The sequence below is a fragment of the Muntiacus reevesi genome, chromosome X (assembly GCF_963930625.1).
Source record: "Muntiacus reevesi chromosome X, mMunRee1.1, whole genome shotgun sequence".
Taxonomy (NCBI): domain Eukaryota; kingdom Metazoa; phylum Chordata; class Mammalia; order Artiodactyla; family Cervidae; genus Muntiacus; species Muntiacus reevesi.
Window position 1 is genome coordinate 5,937,347 of NC_089271.1, and position 11,969 is coordinate 5,949,315.

Below are 11,969 nucleotides of genomic sequence, written 5' to 3' on the forward strand. Positions count from 1 at the left end.
CATTGTGACGCCCCAACTGTATTTCAGAAATGCAGTTTTCCTACTTTAAAATTAAGTGTCCTTGTCAGAGGCACCGCTGCTTTGCATGTGTACACAAATACGTACGCACACACGCAATTAATTAATGGTTGATCTGGAAGTTTTAATGCGTCCTCGCCAACGAGAAATAAAGTTTTGTAAGCAGAGCAGAAGGCCTGTTGTTCCTGACGGTTGGGGAGGTCAGTTTAAGCAGCAATACTTTGTAAGATATGTGTTAGTAAAATGAGAGCCTTGATTTTTTCGCGGGGTACATTCCGAGATCATTGCGTATTTCCACATTAATGAACCCTGCTCTAAGGCTTGAGCTTTCTTGGTGGCTCAGTAAAGAATCCGCCTGCAATGCAGTAGACCTCGGTTCGATCCCTGGGTCGGGAAGATCCCCTGGAGAAGGGAAAGGCTACCCACTCCAGTATTCTGGCCTGGAGAGTCCCCATGGACAGAGGAGCCTGGCGGGGCTACAGTCCATGGATTCTAAGAGTCAGACACGAGCGAGCGACTGACACTTTCACTAGAAGGCACGCTTTGACCCACATACTTGCAATGAGCATACTTGCAATGTCTGTGTCGGCATTTGGACAGTAAAGGTAGGTTAACTCAAGATGTTGCCGAAGAGAAACAGCTCTTACATTACAATGATGAGTAGGGAAGCAACAACAAAAAAAGAAGAAGAAGAAAAAGCCATGCCAACCCCATGAAGGAAGCCTGAAGTCTTGCTAGCATCATCAGGAAGCTGCGGACCAGAGTCTGAATTGCGGCCTCAGCAGAGTTCAGTCTCGTTACGGGCTGTGGGATTGTCAGGGTCCCAAATTATTCCACTGTTGAGCACTGGTACCCAGCGGGGCTGTTTGTCAGGCTGCCTGGGAGTCCGGCTTCCCACGCAGCACCAGTCCAGTTATCCGTCCCCTCCTTCCTAGGTCCGCCGTCAGACACGCAAACCCGGAGACTTAACACAGGGTGGAATTCACGGACACAGCAAGTCGTTAGGGGATGGAAGGGGCATCGCTCCCTGTCCCGAGCTTGGCTCCGTCTCTGGCCTCCTTTATGGGTCGAGGCTACGCGACAAACAAGCACAGCCTCCTCCCTTTGAACCAGGGTGACTTGTGACCACTCCTTTCGCTTTTGGTGTAGCAGAGAAATACCGCGGTTCAAAGATGCTGAGACCCTGTCCCGTACGGGAGGAGTAGCAGGCTGAGAGGTCTTCGTGTTCAAAACCGCTGAGGGCTGGCGTTAGATGGTCGACACCTTCATTCATTACGCAGGTTCCTGGTGGGTCTCCGACGCGGGGAGACACTGTCCAGCTTCCCCGCCAACCCTCCCCAAGCGTACCTGTCTGCGTGACTCTTGATTGAAAGCACGTGAAATGTGCATCTGAGAGTTGGGGCAGAAAGGTTTTCATGGGCGACTCCTTTCTGAACAGATGTAGGCTCTGTGCGTTTCTCAAGGGTCGCGTTCTGCTTTTATTTTTCATGGCTTTTTTGTTCTTGGGCCATGGGGGCTCTCTAGTCGTGATGTAAGGCCGTAAACTGCTCTGTCGCAGGTAGGATCCTGGTTCCCCGACCAGGGATCAAACCTGTGTCCCCTGCATAGCAGGGCAGATTCTTAACCATTGGACCACCAGGGAAGTCTCTGGATTCTACTTTCAATTTAAGTACGCAACCTTATTTGAAATATCCGTCCGTGGTTTAGACAATCAGTCATGTACTGATAATAACATACGCATCTCTGAAATGAATCTACTGTTGCAAGTTCAGTCTTCCTTTTGGTCGCTTCAGTGACCTCAGGAATGTTTTATGTATCTGAATTTTCATTCATTCCTTAATACGTTGCCGTCTTATGATTTATATTCAGGTTTTATACACTTATTTCTTCTGTCTTTTGTCCTGTTTTGCTTTCATCATACTTAAGATGTTTCAATGAAATGTTAGCATTGTAAGCATGAAAAAATTAATTGTATTTTAACTCTCAAAGTGACCCCTTATCTCTGCCCATCTAAAAGAGTCAGATCTATTTTTAATCTTCAGATCCCTCCCTTACATCCTCAAATAACTGATAAAGATGAGCAGTTTTTGAATGATGTGAATTTTCTATGTGTCATTCGTTCCCTTTACGGCTCATGGAAGGAGGAACGTGAGAAGCGCACACGTTTCAACCGTAATTAAAATCAGAGTCCTCTGCCCTGGGCTGTTTCCGCTGATGTATGGGTTGTGACGAGGCGTTCATACGAGTGTGCTGTCGTGCTGGGTCAGCTCAAATCACGAGAGAGCAATCCCAGGTCCCGTGCATCTGGCAGGAGGCTTAGGGGCATCTCTTGAGACGTGGCACCGTTTTATGGTCTGAGTGGGACACAGCCATCCCCCCAAAGCTGACAGTGTGAATTTAGGCAGGGGCTGCAACCTCATTGGAGACATGTCTGTATTTCCCAAGACTACTTCATCGATGCTTTTCTTAATAATGATGCATGGTAGATGAAGCCCGGAAAAGCACAAGGTTAAAAAAAAAAAAATGGAACTGTCACTCCAGATAGAGTCAGCATTTAACGTGTGTGGTCTTCTGGATAATGAAGTCAGTTATGTAATCATTTAGCATGAGGGATCTTGTTCGGAGTAAAACCGCACAAAGCCACTGCTTCCAGAGGGTCCATCATCTAGTTCAGGGTGTGCGGAAGGCCGCATTTGCACATGATCCAGACAGCGCTGCTGTATTTTCTGTGTTTGATTCTGACAAGCAGTACTTGAAGGGTTTTTGGTAGTTCTAAGAATGTACGGAGCTGTTGAAATAAAATTGCACAACGGAAGACTGGAGAGGAGGCGTGTCCCGGCATGCAGGTTGCTACTGAATGTTGCTCTTGCTTGTGGCGTGTCCCAGGGCAGCCCGGGACCCTAATGGAGTGGGTGTTCGCAGAGGGGGGACCGCTGGGAGTCAGACACGGTGGGAAATCCATTAATCCATCAGCAAATAGGTATTGACAGACGGACTTAAGGGTAAGACTGTATCCTGGGCATTTGCGTGCTAAGTCGCTTCAGTCACGTCCAACTCTTTCCATCCTGGTGAACTGTAGCCCGCCAGGCCCCTCTGCCCATGGGGACTCTCCAGGCAAGAATATTGGAGTGGGTTGCCATGCCCTCCTCAAGGGGATCTTCCTGACTCTGAGATCGAACCTGGGTCTCCTGCACTGCAGGCAGATAATTCTTTATGATCTGAGCCACTTAGAAAGCCTGAGTCTCGTGTGTAGGTTCAAAGCAGGGCTGAGAAGAGGCTGTGCCGACTGTGGAGGCTTTATAAGGCCCTTAGAGGGAAGGCCGATGTTTAGCGGGTGGCTGTCGCAAGGCAGCCATGGAATGGGTGTGACTGTGCGTTTCTGACAGCGTCTTCTAGGGAAGGGTTTGCTGCTCAAGGTGGAGGAACGGGCTCCCCGGGGGTGGCGCCCCTAGTTCCACATCTCACGGCTGCAGGGAGCGGACTTGCATTCCGTTTCATCTCCATCTGGGTCAGAAGGCCATCTTCTGCAGTCCTGACCTGCTGCCTGCCAAGTACGGGTTTGCTGCAAAAGTGTAAGACCCGGGACAGGAAGCCCAGGGGTCAAGGGAGCCTCCAGCGCGTCCCCAGGTTAGAGGCAGTGGGGTCAGGCAGGCGGCAGGAGGCAGGGAGTGAAACGCGTGGCTGGTAGGGTGGGAAAGATGGGCTTTGATGGGTCAGGGGCAACGGAAGGGAATGGAAACAGGAACGGGGGGCTGAGGCGTGAACCGGACCACCACGAGCCGCGGAGGACAGGGCCACGTGCATACAGGCTCAGAAAAGTGACAGTGTGTGTGTCTCTCTGAGCTCGTGTTCCTGCTGGAGGAGACGAGTGTCAGACTGCCCACTCCAGACCATTCGAGACGGAAATAAAACAGTCTCACGCAGATGACCCCGAAAGTGAAAGTGTCAGTCGCTCAGTCGTGTCCGAGCCTTTGAGACCCCCACGGACTGTAACCCCGCCAGGCTCCTCTGTCCGTGAGATCGCCCAGGCAAGGACGCTGGAGCGAGCTGTCATTCCGTTTCCCCAGCGGATCTTCCCGACCCAGGGATCGATCCTGGGTCTCCCGCATTGCAGGCGGATTCTTTATACTGCGTGAGCCATCAGGGGAGTGGGCACAGCACACACAGGATGCATTTAAACGTCTGTTTCTTTCCCCTCCCAGGCTGCTGCACCAGGAAATGCGTGTATCCCCAAATCACTGTGTGTAGCAGTTGTCACAGGCGTGGAAAGAGTGTGTCCGTGGAGAATGAAGCGAATGGGGACTCCTGCCCTGGGGGGGTCATTCCCCTGCCGTTGCAGTGGACAGGAAGGCCCTCCAGAGGGACGTGGGTGGTGCACGCCTGCAGGGTGTCTCCAGCTATAGAGTCGTTGCTATTCTGCAGTTGTGAAAAGTCGCAACTGTTTTGAGACATTGTCGGTGCCAGACCTCTCTCCCCACCTTCCCTGGATTTCTGGGTTCTGAGGTGAGGAGTCTGACAGCTGCAGGAAAGAAAGGAAGGCAAGGTTTATGTAAATGATCTACACAGTGTGCCGAGCTCACGGGAAAGGTTGCTTTTATGGCGGCCCCGATCCTTTCTAAAGCTGGCCCGTAAGCTGAGAATGTGCCTCGGCCGCCGACTCCTCCTTGGAAATACACCCGGCGATGGTGGTGCTGGTTTCACTGAAAGTTCTCCTGAGTTCACACTTCATCATGCCTGGGTGTGAGGGTCTGGAAGCAGTGACGCGTGGACCAGGCTCCAACGCTGAGCCCGACGTGTTCCGTTCTGCGGTGAAATTAGATCCTCTTGTGTGCGTTTTTCTCTGCAGAGGAGTCAACCGTAGTGAAAACACACTGCTGTTTACAGGCGTGCCTGTTTGCGCCTCTCGTAAGCTTATTGTATTCATGACAAATGGGAAAAGTGGAAAAGGCAAGGAATTTTAGGAAGGAGGATAGAAGACTTTAAAAAAAAGCAACACATCAGAGTCAGGATATAAAGTTTTGCCTGGAGAAAGAACAAAATCCTTCATGGAACAATACAAGAATAACAACTTTGATGGTAGACCTAGGTATGTATGTTAGTTCTGCTGCTGTCTTGCTTACATTTTTGTTCGTGCTTATTGTCAGCGCTTTCCAATCATAAAGTCATTTTTAACACAGAGAAGAGAATAAGGAATGCTCTGATGAATAGTTTTGCACATCAGCCTTAGCTTTCGTATCTCACCGCAGCTGATGTAGATGTTTTTAAAGTGTTACAGACAGAGTCATCGACCAGGTGGATTGGTCCCAGTCCTCCAGCCCCTCCGTCCCTCCCCACACATCGTTAACAAGCTTTTTGTGGTTTTTATTACCCCCTTAGGAGCTCCTGCACTTTTATTGTGCGTGGGCATCTGTCAACAATACACAAGGGTGACTCAGCGTGCTTATGTTATGGAAATGGCATCGCAGTATCCATGTTCTCATGTGCTTGCCTTTTTCCACAAGCTTGAGTTTCAGTCATGCTGTTTCATGAGTTTCAGTCAGGGAAGATCCCCTGGAGGAGGAAATGGCAACCCACTCCACTCTTCTTGCCTGGAGAATCCCATGGACGGAGGAGCCTGGCAGACGACTGTCCGTGGGGTTGCAAAGAGTCGGACTTGACTGAGTGACTCGCACACACATTGATAGGATGCATTATCCTATCAGCGAACTCCTGAGTTTCTCACAGGTGTTTCACTCTTACACATGATACTGTGAATTTTCTTTTAAGTATTTATTTATTTGGCTTTTCTCTAGTTGTGGTGTGTGGGCTCAGTAGTCGCAGCTCAAAGTCTTCATTGTCTGCAGCATGTGACGTCTTAGTTCTGTGACCAGGGATCAAACTCACGCCCCTTGCATGGGAAGCTGGATTCTTAATCACTGGAACCACCATGGAAGTCCCCACAATGCTGTCATCTGTTTGCGCAAGGTACATGGAGCCCAAATCTGAGATTTTGGGATTGCATTCTGGGCATCAAGATTTTCGAGAGCTCCCCGGGAGAACGTACCAGGTTAGCCCGTGTTCCTTGGTCAGACCTCTCCTGACCACCGAAATGCAATTCTGCGGATGACGGATGGCTGGCTTTCGTTGTTTGTAAAGAACCCTTTGGGAGAGTCTAACAGGCCCCCGGAACTGAGACACACCTCCCTCAAGAGAAAGGTTTGCGATTGGTGGACAAGGAAGGACACCCAAGAGTGTTTGTTGTACCACGTCCTAGAGCAGCGATTCTGACGTGCAACCAGGGCTGGCGCGTGGGCACATGGAGGAGGGCCTCCCGGGTGATACGGTGGTAGGAGCCAGTGCCTCTGTCTGGATACCCTGAGTCTGCTCGGTGTGGGCAAGTGCCCACCCGTGGAATCACATCAACCGTGTATGTTCCCGTGAACCTACAGTATCAACACTCCTTTGTGGGGGGATCACGCATGCCTTTGTAACACTTGTGACGAACAGCGAGGTCAAGCTCTTTCCTGGACATGGTCCACTTGAGTTGCTATGCAAAAAAGTTGCAGTCCATGTAATTTGTCCATTTCTAAATGTCTTGAGGGTTTTTTATGTGTGTTGGTTTTTTTTTTTTAGTAATTTGCTGATTTTAAAAGATACATATGTAAAAAAATAAATAAATAAAAGATACATATGTAGAAGTTGTGGTACATATACAGAATGGAATATCATTCAGCTGTTAAAAAAGAACACGCTACTAAGCTATAAAAAAATGCATTTGAGTCAGTTCCAATGACACAGAGGAAACTGGAAGTAAGTCAGAAAGAGAAACACCAATATAGCATTCTAACGTGTATATAAGAAATTTAGAAAGATGGTAACAATGACCCTATATGCAGGATAGTGAAAGAGACACAGATGTAAAGAACAGAGTGTTGGACTCTGTGGGAGAAGGTGAGGGTGGGATGGCTTGAGAGAATAGCATTGAAACATGTATATTACTGTCTGTGAAACAGATCTCCAGTCCAGGTTCGGTGCATGAGACAAGTGCTCAGGGCTGGTGCACTGGGATGACCCGGAGGGATGGGATGGGGAGGGAGGTGGGAGGGGGGTTCAGGATAGGGAACACATGTACCCATGGCTGATTCATGTCAATGTATGGCAAAAACCACTACAATATTGTAAAGTAATTAGCCTCCAATTAAAATAAAGTAATTTTAAAAAAAAGATGTGTGTGTGTGTCCTCACTCATGTCTGACTCTCTGTGACCACATGGACTGCAGCCCCCCAGGCTCCTGTGTCCATGGGATTCTCCGGGCAAGAATACTGGAGTGGGTTGCCATTTCCTCCTCAAGGGAATCTTTCCAACCCAGGGGTCAAACCCGGGTCTCCTGGGTCTCCTGCATTGGCAGGTGGGTTCTTTATCACTAAGCCACCAGGGAAGACCAAAAATATATATCCAGATACAATCCATGTCAGTTAAGTTGAGTCCTGTAAGGCTTTTTCTCATCTGTGTCTTGATTTTTACCTCCACTGTCCTATCCTGCCTTATGCAGAATAAGAGGAAGTGAAAGTGAAGTCACTCAGTCACGTCAGGCTCTTTGTGACCCCATGGACTGTAGCCCCCCAGGCTCCTCCGTCCATGGGATTCTCCAGGCAAGAATACTGGAGTGGGTGGCCATTTCCTTCTCCAGGGGATCTTCCCCACCCAGAGATCAAACCCGGGTCTCCCACACTGCAGGCAGATCCTTTACCATCTGAGCCACTAAGGAAGCCCATGATAAAAGGACATAATGTGAAATTTTTAATGATTTTAGGACATTTTGAAAAATGATTGACTTAGAACTGGTTTGAGGAATATGGGCTTCCCGGGTAGATCAGCTAGTAACAAATCTGCCTGCAATGCAGGAGGCCCCGGTTCGATTCCTGGGCTGGGAAAATCCCCTGGAGGAGGGCCTGGTAACCCGCTCCAGCATGCTGGCCTGGAGAATCTCCACAGACAGAGGAGCCTGGCGGGGCCACAGTCCATGGGGTCGCAAAGAGTCGGATATGACTGAGCAACTAAACACAGCACAGTTTGAGGAATAGTGTACAATACACATACCCGTGCGAAACACACCCCCTGTGAAAGCGCTGAGCATTGCAGCATCCCAGAAAGTTCCCTCTGATCGGAGCAACCCCCCGCCCCAAGTCAGCCCTCCCCCCAACCAACTGTTCCCAGTTCTTTCACAGTGGATCCGCTTGCAAGTTGTCAAACATCCTGTAAATTTCATCTTACAGCGTCGTGTTCTCGAGATGCAGTCATGGTAGGGGGTGCATAAACAGCTCATCGCTTGTGCCGAGGACACTCCTAGCATCAATAGACAGTGTGTTGGTCTCTCCTCCTGTTGACGGAACTGTGGTGGGTCTCCAGCGCTGGGCACTGAGGAATAAAGCTTACATGAGCAAGTCTTCATGTGGACATACATTTTTTTTTTCAAATCTTTCTTTATTTGACCGTGCCGGTTCTTAGTTGTGGCATACAGGATCTTTAGCTGCCTGTGGCATGTGGCTTTTATTTCTCCTACCACGGATAGATCCTGGGCCCCCTGCGTTGGGAAAGTGGCGTCTTAGCCCCTGGACCACCAGGGGAGCTCTGGATTCAGTCTTGACCCCTCTAGCTTCAGAGTCACTACTGAAAGCAAGTCATGTGAGTCCTCCAGATTTTTTATCTCAAAAGGCGTTTGGCTCTTCTGGGCCCTTGACGACTCCTCATGAATTTCAGGAGCTGCTTGTTAACAAAGCTTGCTGGCAGTATAATTAGAATTGCATTCCATCTCTGGATAATCTGCAGACAGTTGCGAGCTTGATGATACTGAGTCTTCTAATCCTTAAGCGTGATTTACCTTTTCATGAATCTCAGTCAACTTTTAATTCCCTCTCAGCACTGTTCTGTCATTTCAGGGGCGAGGTTTTGCTCCAATTTGGTTCAATTTATCTCCATCATTCTCTGTTTCGTGACGTTACTGTGGATGGCATTTTCGTACTTGAAATTCCATTTGTTCTGTACTATGTTGTACAAACAGACCGACCTTTCGCTTATTGACCTCTGCTTCTGAACCCACGCTGAATTCACTCCTTAGGGTTAATAGTTGCTTACTTTTGTTAACCTAGCATGGAATAGATGAGCTGAGAGGATCAGATGGTTGGGTGGCTTCACCGGCTCGATGGACATGAGTTTGAGTAAACTCCGGGAGTTGGTGATGGACAGGGAAGCCTGGCGTGCTGCAGTCCATGGGGTCACAGAGAGTCGGACAGGTCTGAGCGAATGAACTGAACTGATTCCAAAAGGCTGGCCTTCCCCCTCTCTTCAAAACACGCTCTGTGCATACTTAACTTCTACACCCTTGTTGACGTGATGTCCAAAATTACCTTCTGTCCTCTACTCACTTTCCATGGAATTCCATCACTCGGAGCCCAACGGAAGACCCCGTTCCTGGGAGAAAACCTCTGATCTCATTCTTTCGGCGATAGAGATGTAATTTTTTTTTCCCTCTGTGACACTGGAGTAGGCGATAGTAAATGAAGTTTGCATATGTCCTCAGACCTCTAGTGTTTCTCATGGTCAGTAAGGTCCACCTCTCACAGCGGTCCAGGGAGGAGTACCAATCACGTCTTTCTCCTTCCTTGGAATCCCCATCACACTGGGTACCAGGCCTTGTACGCAGTTTAGGGTGGACATTTCACGGGTGGTATTTCATGTGTTAACTTAATGTTGGCATCATTGGGCTCCTGTTTTTTTTTTTTTTTTTAATCATGTATACCTTCCAGCGTTCTTATTAAATGATGTCAAAGTATTCACATTGTGTGTGGGGCACCAGACGTCACAGAAGATCTGTTTTCCATTCTCTTCAATGTTGACTCCTGGCTGATGTCTCGTGAAAGTCTTTGTTGGTTCATGGAAGATTACTTGGGATTTTGGATCTGGTTTCTTTCTTTTCTTTTTTTTTTTGCTTGCAATTTTCCTGGTGTTTGCTCCTCTCCTCCCTTTATTCTGGCATACTCCATGGCCCTCTGACTGAACACCACTTCAAATGAGTGCTCAGGAATTTCCAGCATAAAGCCAGACCTCGGAGTGGATGAAGCATCTCTGAATCATATAGGCAGGTAGGAGGACACCTTTGGGGTCCAGGGTCCTGGGGGCCTCAGGCAGGCATTTCCCTGAGGGGGATAGTGCAGGATTCATCTGATTGGTGGTTGCTATGGAAATCAAGACCCACCCACCCACGCTGGGTATGATGATGCCACCGTATGTAGGGGGAGGACTGGGGGAGTGCTCGGGGGATGGGGGGCGGCTGGGGAGATTCAGGTGGTGCTGACCCAGCCCTGCAGTTACTTAGGGTGGGAAGCGCGGTACTAAATCTGCCACGTGTAAGGAGATCGGTCAGTAAATGTCTAGAGCCACAATCCACCCATTTTAAACTCTTCAGTGAAGTTCAGTTCAGTTCAGTCGCTCAGTCTTGTCCGACTCTTTGCGACCCCATGGACCGCAGCACGCCAGGCCTCCCTGCCCATCACCAACTCCCGGAGTTGACTCAAACTCACATCCATTGAGTCAGTGATGCCATCTAACCATCTCATCCTCTGTTGTCCCCTTCTCCTCCTGCCCACAATCCCTCCCAGCATCAGGGTCTTTTCCAATGAGTCAGCTTCTCCCATGAGCTGGCCAAAGTATTGGAGTTTCAGCTTCAACATCAGTCCTTCCAATGAACACCCAGGACTGACCTCCTTTAGGATGGACCGGTTGGATCTCCTTGCGTTCCAAGAGACTCTCAAGAGTCTTCTCCAACACCACAGTTCAAAAGCATCCATTCTTTGGCGCTCAGCTTTCCTTATGATCCAACTCTCACATCCATACGTGACCACTGGAAAAACCATAGCTTTGGCTAGATGGACCTTTGTTGGCAAATCCTGGCATGCTGCAGTCTCTGAGATTGCAAAGAGTTGGACACGACTGAGCTACTGAACTGAACTGAACTGGATCTTTGTTGCAGCACACAAGATCTTTAGTTGCGGCATGCAAACTCTCAGTTGCACCATGTGGGGTCCTAGTTCCCTGACCAGGGATTGAACCCAAGCCCCCTGCATTGGGAGCCCGGAATCTTGCCCACTGGGACCACCAGGGAAGTCCCAAGACCTGTACTTCTGCTACGAATTGAGAGAATCATATCTTCCTCTTTTTAAAGCCAGGAATTTAACTCTAATCTTTCTTATGTGCTTATCCCTTCCTAGAGCAATGAGATTCAGGACCAAAGGCTGATTTTAAGACTGAGGATCTGCAGAAAATAAAATAAGTACCAAGAAGAAACCATATGCCAGATATCATTTCCAAAAAATTAAAGTAAGGTGTATTCATATAAGAATTTGGAAGGAAGAGCACAAATCTTAACAGGATGCTTTTGGACAGTGATCATCCAGAAAATGATGAAGAAGTTGACACATATCTTTTTCATGTTCTCTTACCTGAGCAGGTTGAATCAAGAAATGTCACTTAATTTAGGTTTTTATACATTTACCTAAAGCCGAAAAGAGAACAGATTTATCTGAGAAGAAATGCCACCAAAGTTTTACATAAGTCCTGAGTGAGTCTCCTGAAACATTTTGAAAATGTCGATATGACAAATCAAAAGTTTGTTCTCTGTTTTGGGGTTTTTTTTTTCCATTCGCCTTCACTAAGATTTTCTTATTTGCATACAATCTCCCAAAACTACAATGAACCTCTCTTTTGTTCCCCTCTTTCCCGCCGGGTCTTTTTGAATTACTGCTGAAAGGAAAGTTTCCATACTTAAGAACTAAAGTGTCTTTCTACATGTTCTTATAATCCCCAAGCTAGCTAAACTGATGTATTTATAGCATAAACATTGGCAATTATTTCTTTTTCCCCCAAAGACTTTTTTGGAAAAAAAAAAAAACACCAAAGTTGTGAGTGATAGAAA